Source organism: Aphelocoma coerulescens, chromosome 1 (assembly GCF_041296385.1).
Source record: "Aphelocoma coerulescens isolate FSJ_1873_10779 chromosome 1, UR_Acoe_1.0, whole genome shotgun sequence".
NCBI classification, from domain to species: Eukaryota; Metazoa; Chordata; class Aves; order Passeriformes; family Corvidae; genus Aphelocoma; species Aphelocoma coerulescens.
Genome location: NC_091013.1, coordinates 45794786 through 45811403, shown reverse-complemented (window position 1 = coordinate 45811403; position 16618 = coordinate 45794786). Strand labels below are relative to the sequence as shown.

Here is a 16618-nt window from a genome sequence, read left to right as displayed (position 1 = left end):
GAGCACTACTGAGTGAGAAGAGCCTGGCTTACTCTTTTGTACTCTGTTCCATCAGGTTTTTAAATATTTTGTTAAACTCATCACTAAACATTATTTTGTGCAAGCTTAACAAGAACAGTTCCCTCAATCCTTTCTGAAAAAAAGATGTTTCAGTTCCCTAACCAGGTTTGTGGCCTCATGGCCACATGATGCACTTATTTCAGCAAGTCCATATCATGCTTGCACTAGGAAGACCAGACTCAGACACAATACTTCAGGGAAAGATCACCAGCACCAATTTGGATGGAGTCATAGAAAAAGTGAATCACAGAATATTCTGGGTTGGAAGAGACCTACAAGGATCACAACTCCTGACCCTGCACTGGGTAACCGCCAAAATGTGTGTGTAGTAGTCACAAGCCTCCTCCTTTATTTTTCTGAGATAAGTATGCTGAATGGTTTAGTCTTTTCCAATAAAATGAGATATCTATTCCTACATATTAAAGTATTCTATCTCTTCTCCAATTTCAATTTCTCTTTTATTGAAAAGCGTGATTAAGAAATATGCTTGGGACTCTTTTTTAAAAAGATCACTATTTGCTTTTTCAGGAATATTCATGCTTCTCTGTCTCAAATTAAAGTATCCTGATGTATATTTTCTATTATCATAGTGAGAGAAAAATACCCTTCCATGATCTGCCATGAGTTAATATTCTACATCCAGAACTTTTGTGTTGAAACAAATAGTAAAACATATGTACATATTGTACATAATGTAATATTTTGTGACTCTGAGATTCATAATTATTAGAATTACTTGTTGTCCTCTTTTTGCTTAACTTCTTCATCAAATATCAGGATTTCTTCTCTTTTTTTCACTCTATAAGTAGATATTGAATGTTGTTACATTTTCTAAATAATTGTTAGTTTGAAGGTAATCTTTCTTTAACCATTCTAAAATTTTGTATTATACTGAGATCAAGTTAAACTAGAAAATCTGTGGTTTTCATTTCATGTCGTATGCATTTACACATATATTTGTTCTACTTAGTATTCTTCACTCATACACTGTGTGCAGATAGCATAAAATAGGGTTAGTTGACAACTGTGTGAGCATAATTTTAGTTAGAGCTACAGGGACAAGGACATAGCTTAGTTATAATGATAGGGGAGTGCACATAAACACACTGCTAAGCACTAGCTGTTATGAAAGATGCAAACATATCAATCATTGTGAAAGATTCAAACATGTCCAGAGTCTTCCAGAGGAGTAAACCATAACTGATACCTGATTGTTAGGCACAGAGTGACTGCGAACAGGACTCTCATGAAACAAGGATCCCGGTCCTGTAACCAGTATTTCCCAGGGTCATTCACAGAAGTCAGGTCCTAGCCCAGCACCACACAAAGTATGGATGGAGCCTCTACCACCCTGTCCAACTTCCCGACCATGTTCTATCCCCTGTTGAACAAGGAAATAATGTACTTCATAAAGTTGCAGATATTTTTTACTAAAATATTTTAATATCCAAGTCCGTTTAGTCTCCTCACTGCAATTTCATCTTAACTATGATGCCACGCCACTCACAAGTTTGTTTTGTAAAATCTTGTCTCTTAACTTAAGCACAGTTCTTCTGTCAGCTGAGTTGTGAAAATAAGTAAGACTTTACCATCAAACTTCAGCTGCACAGTGCTCCTTTTATCTAACTTTTTTATTTTCTTAATAGAAAATAGTCTTCAAAGTGCTTTCAATAATAGAAAATTAAACTACAGAAAATTAAAGTCATCTTTAACCTCTCCTTCACTTAATCTCTTCATTTTTTCCAGCATGCCAACTCATTTCCACAGTACAATATTGTGTGTCTAATTTAAAATACCCTTCTTGTGTTTCTTTGTGATCAATGAGAGGAGATAGCTGTATCCAGTTTTATTCAGCATATAATTTTTTTTGATAAGCATTAAAAAATACTAATTAAAAAAATTACAGTGCATTCATTCCACTTCAGGATTCCTTCCAACAGGCACCAGGGCACAAAGGCAGTGTCTTCATGCCAGCAAACATTCCTAAGAGTCACACTTGGGTGGGCAAACTCAGAACCCTTCCCAGGTGCCTGCTAAATACCCAAGCAGAGGTCTGTCATTCCCTGCAAATACAGGTGGATTAAACTTCCTCCCATGATTGCCTATCCCACCAAGTGACCATAACATCAATCTACATCCCATTATGTTCATGAAATATATGTTATAAAGTAAAATTCTGCTGATTTGAATCTAATATTTATTATCCACTATTTGAAGATTTTTATGCTGAGAGTAAAACACTCATTAAGTGGTTTCCACTAGTAAAAATTTCCAGTGGTGCTAACCTCAATTTTTTTGCTTATTCTTGTTATTTTGCCCTGTACAATTCTCTCAGGGGAAAAAAATCATTTAACTGAACATACCCAGAATCCTTTATTTTTATAGTTTTGACTAGTCTGGCAGAGGTCCTATTTTGTGATGAGTTAGCACAAATGACTACACAAAATAATGCCATTGACACATAGAGGTTAAGTCAAAACACCTGAAATAATGAGGAAGTATCAACTGCTCCTAGTTGAAAATTTGAAAAAAACCTAGAGAATCTGCTTTTCTACACCAATAAGGATTCCCTGTACTCAGTCAAACTACTCACAGTGCTTATTGCTGCCAGAATTATTATTTTCAAATTGTTCACATAGGAGTAGTGATGGAAGTGATTATTATCCTAACATGTAATGCAGCTACTATTGAAAATATTAGGAGCTGACCATCTGGTAAGGATACAATCTATTTTCCTCCAATATTATATACCTTAAATATTGGCAGCAGGTTTAAATATTGACTAACACTCTCCCAATAAAGCATTTATTTTTCATTTTTCAGGGACTGATGTATTTTCAGAAATCACTGATAGTTTGTCCTGAAGAAAAGAGACAGTTTGTGCTAATTTTGTCCCAAGTGAAATATGAAAAGGATGGAATTAAATAGAAATATTTTGGAAGTAATGTATTGAAGTTTTTTAAGTGTGTTTAAAATAGCCTTAGAGCCTATGAAACACAAACAATAATGAATTTATGTGCCTAAGAGAGATACAGAAAAGCTCATCTAAACTCTTTGGCAGTTGGAGTAGTTTATTTCTTCCCTGTTATTTTGGGTTTTTTTAATTACTCAATATATCAAAGCATTTAATGTAATGATGATCAAGAATAAGGAAAATAGGCTTCTCTATTCTAATTGTGTAATTTAATGTGGGGGCTTAGCCTTTGACAGTTGCCAGAACCCCACCCAGCCATTTTAATTACTCTACCTCCTCAAAAAGACAGAGGGAGAAAATAAGGTGAAAAGCTTGTAAGTTAAGATAAAGACAGAGAGAATGCTTACTAACTACTGTCATAGGCAAAACAGGCTTAAGTAAGCAAAAACTAATTTAAATTATGTCAGGTAAAATAAATCAAAATTTAAAACAACACTTTCTCTGCCTCAGCCCCAGGCTCAGCTAGGCTCCTTCTTTTTCGAGGGCCTAATTATTGTCACACAGATTTCTTTTTTGTTATACCAAGTTACAACCTTCTGTTTCTATTTGTGGCACTGCCTCTTGTTCCCTCACTATTAATTTCACTGAAGAGCCTGATATTGACAGTAACCTCCCTTTACACACTGGGAAACCACTCTTCAGTTCTCTCACAGCCTTCTCTTCTCCCATTTAAATGAGTCTTATACATTAGCATTTCCTCACAGTGCAAATGCTGCAGCTCCTGACCAAATGGGCTTTCCAATGAACTCACTCCAGGCTATCAACTTCCTTCTTGTACTGATAAGTTCAAAGCTAGATTCAGTATTCTTGATGCAGCTAATGAGCACCAAGTAAGAGGTAATACACAGTTCCCTTATTATGTGGATACAGCCTGGACTGCTGCTCCTTCATGATCACCAAGGCACATAATTTCCTTCTGTTTAACCTACTGTCCACCAAGATGTGTCTCAGCAGAGCTGCAACTTAATCAGTTAGACTGTCTCTCCACAGTACTCTGTCAAAACTGCTATTATGCTGCACTTGTACAAGATCCAAAAGAAAGACCAGTGTGCAAAATTGTGTAGAAACTACCCTTTGATAGCTTACTGAATTTTTGATACCTTGCTGTACTCCTTATTGATATTTTTTTAATATCACCATATAAAAGGATGGATATTTACCACATCTCAGTATGGAAATATAGAACAGTAAGATTAGGCTATGCAGAGCAGTCTACTGTAATTTTATATGTTCAAGTTTCGGGTTCCAGGAATTCTATGTTTCAGGAGCTATGGGTCTTCTTCAAAGTCGGTCGTATCTTCCAACTCCTTACAATTTTCTCAGATGCTGCATAGCATCTGAATCAGTATTAGAAATCTATATTTCAGCTGCTAAATTGCATTTGGCTCTGTTTTCAGTCAGTAAAGAGAAAGGGACTCTTCTAGGAAAAAATTCTTCCAAACAAATGTAAACATTTGCTTTTGGATGATATGCATTATATTGTTTTTCACAGCACAGTTCATCACATCCTAAATAAAATAATTAATTAATTGTGTTTAGTTAGTAAAATTTTGCACTTCAGATGGATAATTCCCAAAATTTGCAGAATATAGACCAGACAATTTCATGTTATTAACTTCCTCTTTGGACACATGTCAAGGTTGTAAATGTCAACATTTAAAGACTGGGTGATTTAGAGCTTGGAACAGCACATTAAACCTAGTCTGCTAAACCTAATAGGAACCTGAAAAGACAGCTAATAGAGGTTATGGATACATTTATTCCCCAGAGGCTATTTCTGTGTTGAGATCTTTCTTTCACCAAGATTTTCTTTCATTTGCTTTTTCACTGGCTGTTTTAACTTTGTTTAGTTAAACACCTGAATTATTATAGATTAGGTTTAATCCTTAGAAAAATAGTATTGGGTTACATTGCTAAGGGGAAAAAATACAAAGATCCAGTAAAGGTCGTATAAACACTGGCAGGTGCAGAAAATTTAGTAATCTAATAAAGGCAAATGGACCATGTGGAACCAGCTGGTCTAAGACCAACAAAGGTGAACAACAAGATTATTGTCCCTGATGTGAGTCCACACAGCAGCAGTCAACCAAAAAGATTCTCTTCACAGATCTCTTTGTAAAATAGAAGTTTATTGCCTATGAGGAATTTAGATTTATGGTATATAGGAGGAAGAGCATTTGGGAATTGTGTGGAAATTTACAGAAGAATGTTTAAGGATATTGTAGGGATATTGAAGACTTCTGAGATGTTTAGGACAAAGAGTAAAGACAAGGAAAGGGAGAGACTGAGGCAGATCAAGGATAAAGAAGCTTGGGAAAAAGGAAGAAGAAGGGTATTAAGGGAGGTTTCTTCACTTAGTCTTAACTAGAGAACAGTAGCATTTCAGCAATGATGTTTCATATTCCTTTGCGCTGAAACTGTGAAGGAAGGGGCTAGTGTATCTTTTATGCTTTCAGGTAAAGTAGGGCTTGCTATTGTGCTGTTTAGGCTGCCTAAGACCTGGCTGTGAGATGCTGGCTTGATGTTACTGCAAGAGAACATTTTCAATTTTCTGTATCCCTGTCAAGATATCACTGTTTTTCTGAGTGCTGTTGATGTTTTAGTTGTTAGATATTAAGACTGGAGAACCACAAAGGAGCCACAGGAAAGACCCATGGCCAAGGTTTTTTAGTGTAATTGTGTCTAGAATGTGCCATTTAATTTATGGCCAAAGAGTAATCTCTGTACTGATTTTACTCAGTAGTATAAACATACTTATTCAGAAGCTAGTTATGAATGAGTTACATTTATGTTTTTTGGTGTTTCTACAGTTTAATGTACAGTTTGGTGTTAGACACATTTAATACTGAAACACAACAAGCATTCACCAAAAGGAAAAAAATGGTTTACACTGCATTGAAATGCAGGTTTACTTGTTACTTACTTAAGTGCCAGTGGCTGCACTTCCTGTTCAAACAAAAAAAAAAAAAAAAAAAAAGTGAACCAACATCTACTTTGTCTAAGAAAGTAGCACAACAAGAATGGAGGAAATTTTAGATGAAAGACTACAGTTTCATGGCCCACTAGAAGCACTCAAAGGGGATATCGGCTGTGGGAAATTTACAAACTCTTCCAAAAATAATTGGAGAAAATATATGATTTAAGATTCAATTCTACTTGAATGTGCAGTCTCAGAAGTGGTCCTGAGTGTATTCTATGACATCAGCTCTTCAAGAATGTCTGTATTCAATGAGTGATTCTATTGATGAACGTTAAAAACAGTTTAAACTGGAACATGTAAATGGAAACCCCAATTGCTTTCTCATGATAAAGAACACAACAAGTCATTAAAATGAGAAAGACTGGGAGGTATCTGCTAAGGACTTTCTATAAATATAATAAGGAGATTTTCCTTCATTTCTGTACCACTTCTCCCTTACAAGTATTTATATAGGTGTTTTCTGTTTTGAGTGTTATTAAGAAAGTATCTGCAAATCATTTTAATTTAGTTTGATTTTTTTTTTGTTCCTTTTTAATGGTTCAGCAACCCTGACAGCTACGTGGCATTCTATTCTTTGTAAGAGTATGCCAAAACTGTAAATCAGTCTTTGGGTCACCTTAAACAGTACCTTCACTGTAGCACACTCTCAGTGTTCTAAAACTAAACCTCTACAGTCCCTTGGAGAGTTTGTATTGCACAAGCCAGGGTAGGAGGAAAGTCTTCCCATAACTGCTGGTGACATCAAAGGCTTTCTGGCACATGGAAAGGCCATAATATGCACACCTAAGTCCATGCATATACATGCAAATCAAAGGAAAATCCAGCAGTTATTAATATTTCTATACACATATGTTAACTTACTGTAACAGGCATCTGTAATTCCAGCTAACTTTGTTAGTTTGTTCTTGCAAGGATTCCTGTGAAAAAAAAGGTTTTATCTACCTATTTATGCCTTTAAAAGCATAAAAGACAGGCAATACAAGAGGGTAAGTGGTCATACCAGACTAATGTTCTAGCTGTGAAAAATATCTCATATTTTCATTTAAAATAGAAGACGTTTCATGCTCTTTTGTCTTTCAAACAAAACCTGGAGTAACTCAGACATATAACTTATTTTTTCAGTTGGTCTTCCCGGTGCTTTAGTGGAACAATATGTAGAAAGTCATGCAAGGAAGCTTGAAATGTTGCAACTAACACAGCTATCTCTTCAACATTAAATTGGTTAATTTGTCAACTTTTTTTAAGTTTCTCTTTTTTAGTTTGTCTTAATTTCTCTATGAGGAAATATATGCATATTCTTAGTTGTAACTACAAGTGTGGTATCTCCTTTCCCTCAGGAGGAATACCATTTAAGCAGTAAATACCTGATTGATCTAAAAATGCCTATTTATCAGTCATGAACAGAACTGGAAAAAAATTTACCCAGGAGGATGACAATTCTGTTCTAGTACATATCCTTACTCAGTTGAGATATATGTAGGTATTTAAGGGAATCTATGGTTTCCTTATAAAATGTATCTGTAAATTCACTACAGATCAAATCTATTCAGTTTTGTGTTCCCCTTAGAATATTTTAAACAAATGCTTGAAGCTACGCATAAGCTTTATTGATTCACTTTCCATTCTGGCTTTATTGACCCTGACAATCTCTCATGTCTAGACATGTCTGCTAAAACTAAGGCTGACACAGTTCTAGAAATCTATTATTCCTTTTTAAAATTATTATTTTTATTTTTGCTATGTTTCAGTTTAAAATTTGGCAGTCTCCTAAAAATGGTGTACATTGTACTTCTAATATCAGAAAGAATGTCTTTTAGATGCTTCTTATAGTGCTAAATCAGCCCAACCCTATCTGAACCAAAATCAGTGATTTTATGGGGGGAATAACACTGAAAAAAAATTAATTAAATAAATGCATTCAGAACTTTTTTCACGTCCAGCTAAATGTCTAGTAGCTTATGAATGACTGTATACTTAACTAATGGAAGATATTCCATCCTGCAAATTCTCTGGCAGACTTCTTATTTGCACTGAATGTACTCCACTACCTTTTGAAGTATCAAATCATAAAGTCTGGCAGCCTTTTTTTCAGTTTGGGAAAGCCTACAGCTCTTGGAGGAAATCATGGCACACCAAAGAAGTCCCATGTCCGTCCCTTGATTTGACCTCTTCCTTCCTCTACCTATTCCAGATACATTATTTGTATCTATGTATCTTAGACAAAATACTAGGAATGCAACTTTCAAAAATATAATAAGTATCATAATTAAAATTTCCTATGTAGTTACTTCTTTCTGTCTGACTAATTTTTTATTTACTAGGTAATTATCATAAACACAATACTACTGCTAGATAACTTTATAGGATCACAGAGTTACATAAGCCTTTGAGTCTTGGTTTTTGTTTTGTTTTTTAGAATGTTGACACTGTTTATGTGTTTAAACAACAAAAAACAACAAAATTATGTGCATGTTCCCATAGATCTGGTGGGAAAACAGCTTCTACTTTTTCCAGAGACTTAGACAGTAGTGTAGACAGGTACAAAAAGATATCTGTCTATTGAAAAAACTGATATATATGATATATGCAAAACTGAAATGAGTTTATGCAAAACATGGGAGAAACGACATCATAGAATCACAGATTCACAGAATTCACAGACTCACAAAATTACAGGACGGGTCAGGTTGGAAGGGACCACCACAGTGGGTCATCTGATCCAATGTCCCTGCTCAAGAAGGGTCATCCTACAGCACATTTGTACAGAACTGTGTTCAGATGGATTTTTAATACCTCCAGTGAGGGAGACCTCACAACCTCTCTGGGAAATCTGTTCCAGTGCTCAGTCACCTGACTAAAGAAGTGGTCCTCACGTTAAGGTGGAACTTCCTGTGTTCCAATTTCTGTCTGTTGCCTCTTGTCCTATTGCTTGGCATTACTCTTATTGCATGGCTCCATCCTCCCTTCTGATACTTGTATAGGTCGATAATATCCCCTATCAGTTATCTTCTCCAAGCTCAAAAAGACCAGCTCCTTCTGTCTTTCCTCACAGGAGAGATGCTCCAGTCCCCTAATCATCTTTATAGGCATCGGCTGGACCTGCTCCGGGAGCTGCATGTCTCTCCTGTACTGAGGAGACCAGAACTGTACACAGCACTCCAGATGTGTCCTCGCTAGTTCTGAATAGAGGGATGTCACATGATGTGCTGACAATTTTAAGGGAGTTTTGAAAGCCTTGCTCAAGTCAAGGTAGAACAATATCCACTGCTCTCCCGTCATCTATTCACCCAGTTGTCTTATCATAGAAGCAATCACGTTGGTCAGGCATGATTTGCTTTGGTGGATCCCTACCAATTACTCCTGATCACCTTCTTGTCTTCCATGTGCTTGAAGATGTCCTTCAGGATGAGGTGCTCTATCACCTCTCTGGGGATTGAGGTGAGGCTGACAGGCAGGTATTTCCCTGGGTCCTCCTTGCCCTTATTGAAGACCAGGGTTTGAAAACTATCAATTGGATTAAACCAGTTTGCATAAGAAATTTAGGAATACAGACAAAACTTCTTAGAACTTAATATTGGACCTTAGAGCCTAAGTCAGGAGATTTAATGGTTACTCCTAGAGCTAGCTAAACAGAGCTCTTTGGCTTTCTGTCTTCACTGTGTGCATGCATGGAAGTTGCTTTCTATCTTCCTTAGCTTCCTTATCTTCCTAGTCCATCTCAATCTAGTTTGGAAAGCCATGTGGTATTTTTTCCAGTCTCAAATAGCTGCTCAGAATAATAAACCTGATTCATCTTTAATGTCATGTATTTGAAATCTACAATATTAAACCAATGCTGAACTTGGAATAGAAAGTAGTAAAGGGAGAAATTTTGTGCTGTAGTTTTCTTTTATAATTTAATCAAAATTAATTATAGTAAAATAGGCAATCTCCAAATCAGGGATTAATTTATAATATAATGAAGGTAATAGACTTCTGTATCAGATTTAGAAAAAAAAAATAAAAATTCTGCTGCTTGGATGTACCAAAGCATAACTGAGAATATTAGTGACAACTACTACTTTTTGTTTAGGGGGCATCCTGTCTCTCTTTTAAGATGAAATTTGTATCACTTGCAGAACACTGCTCAAGACTGTGACATAACAGACTATACTTGCTGACAGAAGGAAGCTAAACACTAGACTCAAAGGAAACATATAGGAAGCCGAGAGGAGAACATGTACATGAAAAGCAAAGTAGGAAAATGTATCAGAGACAATAAGGGATTTGTAACAAATTAAACTGAACTCTCAGTGAAAATATGGACCATCCCAGCATGACAGAGACTTATGCCATGAGATACTGAGCATAGGCTATGTAGCCTACAGTAGAAGATGGTCTGAATTTGTTTTAGTAATCCAGTAACTCAACAGACTAGCATCTGTCATGGAATGGTATCACTTCAAGTCAGACTGAACTGCAGATAGGTCTACAACTTGGGAGTTACTGTGATGTATGTATGCATATGTGAATTCTGAATCTATGTAATAACAGCATATTTTTCTGATTAATTTTATCTTTCCAGCCTGTACTGGTTTTACCTGGCATAGAGTTAAATTTCTTCACAGTAGCTTATATGGTGCTGTATTTTGAGTCTGTTACCAAAACAATGCTGATAAGACATGAATGGTTTAGTTACTTCTGAGCAGTGCTTACACAGCACCAAGGCCTATCCTGCTCCTCACGCTGCCCCACCAGTGAGGAATCTGGGAGGGCACAAGGAGTTGGGAGGGGACAGAGATGGGATGGGTGACCCCAACAGAACAAAGGGATATTCCATATCCTGTGAAGTCAGGCTCAGCAATAACAGCTACAGGGAAGGAGAAAAGAGTGGGGATTTTCAGATGCCACTTGTCCTCCCAAGTGATCATTATGCACAATGGAGCCCTGCTTTCCTGGAAAATGCTGAACACCTGCCTGTCAACGGGAAGGAGTGAATTCATTCATTATTTGCTTTACATGCATGCATAGCTTTTTTTAGCTATTAAACGGCCTTTGTGTCAACCCACATGTTTTTTTGCATTTTTCCACTTCTCATTCTCTTCCTCATCCCACTGTTGGAGAGTGAATGAGCAGCTCTGTGGTGCTTAGCTGCCTACAGGGATTAAATCACAACAGACCCATAACAGTTTTCAGAGTTTTATGATTGTTCTTTTACACATACATACCATACACAGAGTCTATGAAATCTTGCAACTATTCAATAAAATTAATCATTGTCTTAGCTTCCAAAGCTCATTAAATCAATTTAAATTTTGGGTCCTTTAGGTAAGCCAGAGATCTTCTTGGTTTTAGGATACACAGTATATTGTTTCATCATATTTAATCTTCTATACTTCTGTTATTCATCAGTGATTACATTTATAAAGTAAATATTATTTATACTGCAGTTTAGTGTCTCCCCAGGCTATATGAGAGAGTATGACTTATTAATAGGGAAGCTTAGTTTAAACTCATTAGTACAGCAAGTACATTTCTTATTTGATTCTATGAGTAAACATCAAACACCAATTTTGGCTTCTTAGCCTCTGGGTTGTTTGATGTGGTATACATGAACACTGCTTATTCATACAGTGCATTTGTATATGCCATAGCTAAAATAGGCTAAAACTCAATGATTATTTTGAAACTTACCCACTAGAGATTTGCCCCAGACTGATTTCTTCTATATCATGTAAAGCTGAAACTGCCATTATTTGGGTGTAATAAATTTTTAGCCTTTTGCTTGTGGAAAATAGCTCATTAAGTTGCTCACGCTACAAATTTTTATCAAAACAAATGAATAGATTCATAATGGAGGGAAAAAGGGAACAGAGAGCCTTTTCTTCTGCTAAAGTCTGGAGATGTCCCCTGTACTGGTGGGTGATATTAGACTTCTTTCTTCCTGTTTTAATTTCTCTTAAAGACTAGGTACCATTCTGCAAATCCAAATCAAATGTCCATATTTTATGAAACTAATTAAATTACTTCCCTCTCAGGCTAAAACACTGCAAAATATGGCATATAAATTTATATGTATTATATATCTAATGTTAAAAAACTTTATGCAGATTAAGGTGCTTTTAGTTCACAAAGCACTGGGGTTTAAATAGCAAAGCTAGAATGGATTTGTATGTAACATAATGAATCTTCTTCCCCTGCTTTCCACAGGTAATCTCAGTTTCTGAGAAAACCCTTTGTAAGCAGTTTGTAGTGGAAGAGAAACCAATCGCAGATCAACATCACACAGCTATCTTCCTCTTGACTTTCTTTTGGTGCTTGACTAGCTCATTTTCCTTGGAGAAAATTGTTGGAATCCAACTACTTCTTTTGCAACTGGAGTATTCAGAAATAACCTAATGGAAACAGCAGGCTGACTTCTAGTTCTGGTCATGTCTACAGATTTTTCTCCTTTTCTAGTCTGCAGTTCAGCAGAGGTCAGTAACTATAGCTATCAGAACCTTTCCAAAATTTTCTTACTCATCAAAACAACTTGTGCATTCTCACAACAGTTTATAGCAGACCATGTATTTAATCTACATGTTCCAATTTAACCTATTTTTTTCATAAAGCTTTTTTTGAGTTCTTTTCTATTCCTATATATCTTACTTGCAATACAGAAATCAACATCCGTTTGCCACCCATTCTCATTTTTTTCTTCTAGCAAAAGTAAACTAATGTCAAGAAGAGCTGTAGATATTACTATAATATATAGTCATGTTTTCTGGTTTGAACTTGAAATGTTTTTTAAAGAATGCTACAGGTATCAGTGAACAAGAGAAAATATCTTTTCAGAATACATGAATAAATATACTAATATTATCCTTGTAAGATTCCCAGTAAGAACAAAAAAATTCTACATAACTTTCTCTTTTTTTTTTCTTCTTTCTCAGATAAATTTATTAATAGCATATCACCTTTGGGTATATGTTTCAATACAAATGATGGAACTAAATGAGATATCTGGAAGTATAAGCATCCTGATATTGAAGCAGGTGCTCCAAATTACAGAAAATTTATTGGAAATAAAGATTGCTGGGGGTATTTTTGTTTGTTTATTTGATTTTGGGTTTTTTTAAGACTTATAAAAGTGACTGCCTGTGTTCTGTTCTAGAATTCACAATGGGAGACTGAAAAAATATAATTTACACCAGAGACATATTATCTGTTGATGTAATTCCATTGATATCAGTCCCACTTTTTTCTTTCTGAGTACCAGACATTGGTAGCACAAGAGCCACACTACCAATGTAAATAATAAGCATTGTTAGCTTGTTTTGCTTCTGTCTCACTGTGATGTAACCAACTACCATAATTTACTTGAACTGTCCTCTGCAGGAGTCTTACTCTGTTCACAGTACAGAACACTAAAGCTTGTAACTCAGACAGGGAATTTTTACTTTAAACCATCTAAAGAGAAGAAAATTCACTGCTCAGATAGTTTGTTCTCAGGGGAGTGGCAAAACCTTTGAAGGTCTTGTTAGTCACCTAAAGCTAAATGACAAAAGCCATTGATTTTAACACAGGAACTGTTACTGCCCATTCCCTTTTAATTATGTTTTTCCTGGTCTTCAATCTAGTAAGGCAAAGAAAATTCAAGCTGCTGTGATACTGAAATTTGTATTGAATAGGAAAATATAAGACAGAAAGACAATTAGCAAGCTCTTTATTTTTTTTCTGGTCTTTCTTTGCAGACAGTAAGGTGGCATTTCTCATGGTCTACTGCATATTCATATATTGCCTGTGTACATTGCTTTAATTTTCAGATATGTGCTAACTGAAAACTTCAGGGACACATTTTTATGAGTTGTGCGTTTTGGTTTGGGTTTTGTTTGCTTCTTTGTTTTTGGTTGGTTTTTTTTCCCCCAGCACTTGGTAACTGTGAACTGCCAAATAAAGGTCAGTGAAGGTTTGTAAATTTTGTCCTAGGGTAAAGGTATTACCAGAAAAGAAAAAGTTGCAGTGGAAGCAAGTGGTAATACTCGAAAACAGACGGTGATGATTGTAGATCACCAAGGTAGGTAACAATTTTTTTACAATATCTGTTTTAAATCAGATTATCTACAAACAATATACAAACATGGTGTTGTTTGAAAATACTTTCCAAACGTAGAGGTAGTGGATAATGGAAAGATGTTATGTAAAGAGGCTAAAGAATACCTGTCAGTGGAGATTTTAATAGAACAGGTCAAACATAAAAATTCGTTTAAGCATAGAATAGTAACCTTTAGGGAAAACAGTGTCTTAATGACCTTTAAAGAATACATCAGGTCTTATTTTAGGTATTAGGATTTTGCAGCTAATACTCCATCTACAGCGCTCGTCTAACAAACACACTGATTCTGTCATCTTCCGGAAGGAGATATTTGAAAATTCTTAATTTCCAATGAAATAAAGTGTTTAAAAGGCATCAATATGTATTTTTTCCACTAACAGCCTTTCTTAAAAAATATTGTTATCAAATATCATAACTATTAAAGTGATGAAAACAAGACCAAATGCTTCAAAGCTATTAAAATGGAACATTCCAGTGAAAATGTCATTTGACATGACTGTCCTTATGAAGAATCTTGTTAATCCAATCTAAATATTTTTGTTAATCAAATAAAAATATTTATTTAAATTTATTTTACTAAATTTTTAAAAATTCTTCATAGTTAGAGTAGGGAAAGTTATCAAGACATTAGAGAAGACGAAGAACCTAGAAAAGATTGACGAATAGATAATTCTTGGGAGATTAAATAATTTCTCTTAACAAACAATATTTTCACTCAAATATTTATAGAAAAGAAACAAACAACAACCAGTGAAAGAAAAAAGAATAGTAAGGTTTTTTTAATCTACCTTATCGTGGGACCCTGAAGTGAATGTGTGAAAGCTAACAGGCAGTAGCTAACTACATAATAAATCAGCATTCTGTTCTCTCCTACTGACTCCTTCCTACAAAATCATTCCTACATATCACTGTTCCCATCATAGGAAATTTCTGCACCTGAAGGATGGAAGTAGAGATTCCAGAAAAAGCTTGACTGTAGAAGGCATCCAAAACTTCCACCTTAAAAGAAGAAATATTAACATTTCAGTTAAAATTGAAATTATCTGCTCTTACTGCTTGAAATATATTTTACTGATTTTACTTTGATTCAGCTTTTCATAAATAGAATACATGAGATAAATAATACAGAGATAAAAAACCAGTTCACAATGCTACACAATAGTTCTGCCAGAGAAGGAAAAACACTGCTGAGGCTGTTTAGACATATAATGGTAGATTTTAGGTAAAATAATTTTATAATTTAAAAAGACCCAACAATATTTTTAATTGATCAGGTGAAACGTCTGCTTCTTAATAAATTTATACAACACATTACATTATTGTTCAATATTATGTCATACTTTATGTTGTCTTCATCTGTAAAAATTATATTATAAAAGATGAATGAAATGGAGAAAATTGATGAATGAAATGGAGAAAATATTCTAGTTTCTGTTTTATTTTAAATAAAAACCTGAAGTGAGTGAACACTTGGATAAAAACCCTGGTGGTCATGTATCTATTTAATTTCAGAGTGATAATAATATATTTTTTCAACCATTCTAAGGCACCTTTTTTAATATTAACATGTCAAAAAGAACATAAAAAATAAGTTTTGAGGCGCAAGACATTGATGAGGAATCAATTTCATATGTGGGAAGTTTATAAATCTGAGATCTGAGGCAATCTCATATTGCCCATCGGCATTTGGACACCCAGACTTCTCACATTGCTTTCTGGAACAAGACAACTGAAAGTCATCTTTATTTGGATCAATTGCATAAGTAAATAGCTGAGCATTCAAAGTTCTTAGTGTGAAAAGTACTTATTGTTAATGGCTATAAGTATTACATTTCTTTTAAATATCTAATTTTGTTATTGCCATTATGTATTATACTTCCTTTGCACTAGTGTCATTTGTGGTAACAAAATCAGATACTAAGTATCTTAGTGCAGGTCTATTTGCAGTATTTTAATATCTTATGGGTTTCATTTTACATTTGTAGGTACATTTTAATTAAGTAGTACAGGAAAATACAACCTCTGCATTACCAAAGTGACAGCCTATTCTTTTAGGGGTTTTAAATAACTATGCCTTTTAACTATGTTAAAAATAGAAGTAAAATATTTAAGATTAGGATTTATTTGTATTTATAAAACTATTTTTAATTATGATATTTTTCCATATTTTTCTTTTCTGAAATCCTATTTGGTGAAAAAGTCACGTTTTTATCTGACATTTTGTTTATAGGTGTTGGCTGCCTATTACACTGACTCCTGTCCTCTGGCCTGAGAGGAATACTGAAAATTATTCCGTGTTTTACGGCAAAATGAATCTTCTGCCCCATCTCTACAAACCCCTATGTATCTCAAGACCTAGTGTTTTGTGCTGTTCTATGTAAACTGCATTAGAAAGTACTTGACAGCTCCCCCACTTGTATGGCTGGTGTATACCATTACCAGACCATGGTGCTAATCATCCTTAAATCTATGACCAAGTTTCCAAGCAAACGTCCTGCTGTGAAGTATCAGACTGGAAGATCCTTTTCGT

At 35.0% G+C, this 16618-nt stretch overlaps 1 long non-coding RNA gene across 1 annotated transcript; it reads left to right on the top strand.

The window, feature by feature from the left end:
- Nucleotides 1–2634: 2634 nt before the first annotated feature.
- LOC138118535 (uncharacterized) lies at nucleotides 2635–15354 on the top strand. Its single transcript, XR_011155191.1, has 4 exons — nucleotides 2635–2774; nucleotides 12204–12469; nucleotides 13962–14049; nucleotides 15012–15354. It is a non-coding gene; the product is annotated as an uncharacterized lncRNA (long non-coding RNA).
- The last annotated feature ends 1264 nt before the right edge of the window (nucleotides 15355–16618 follow it).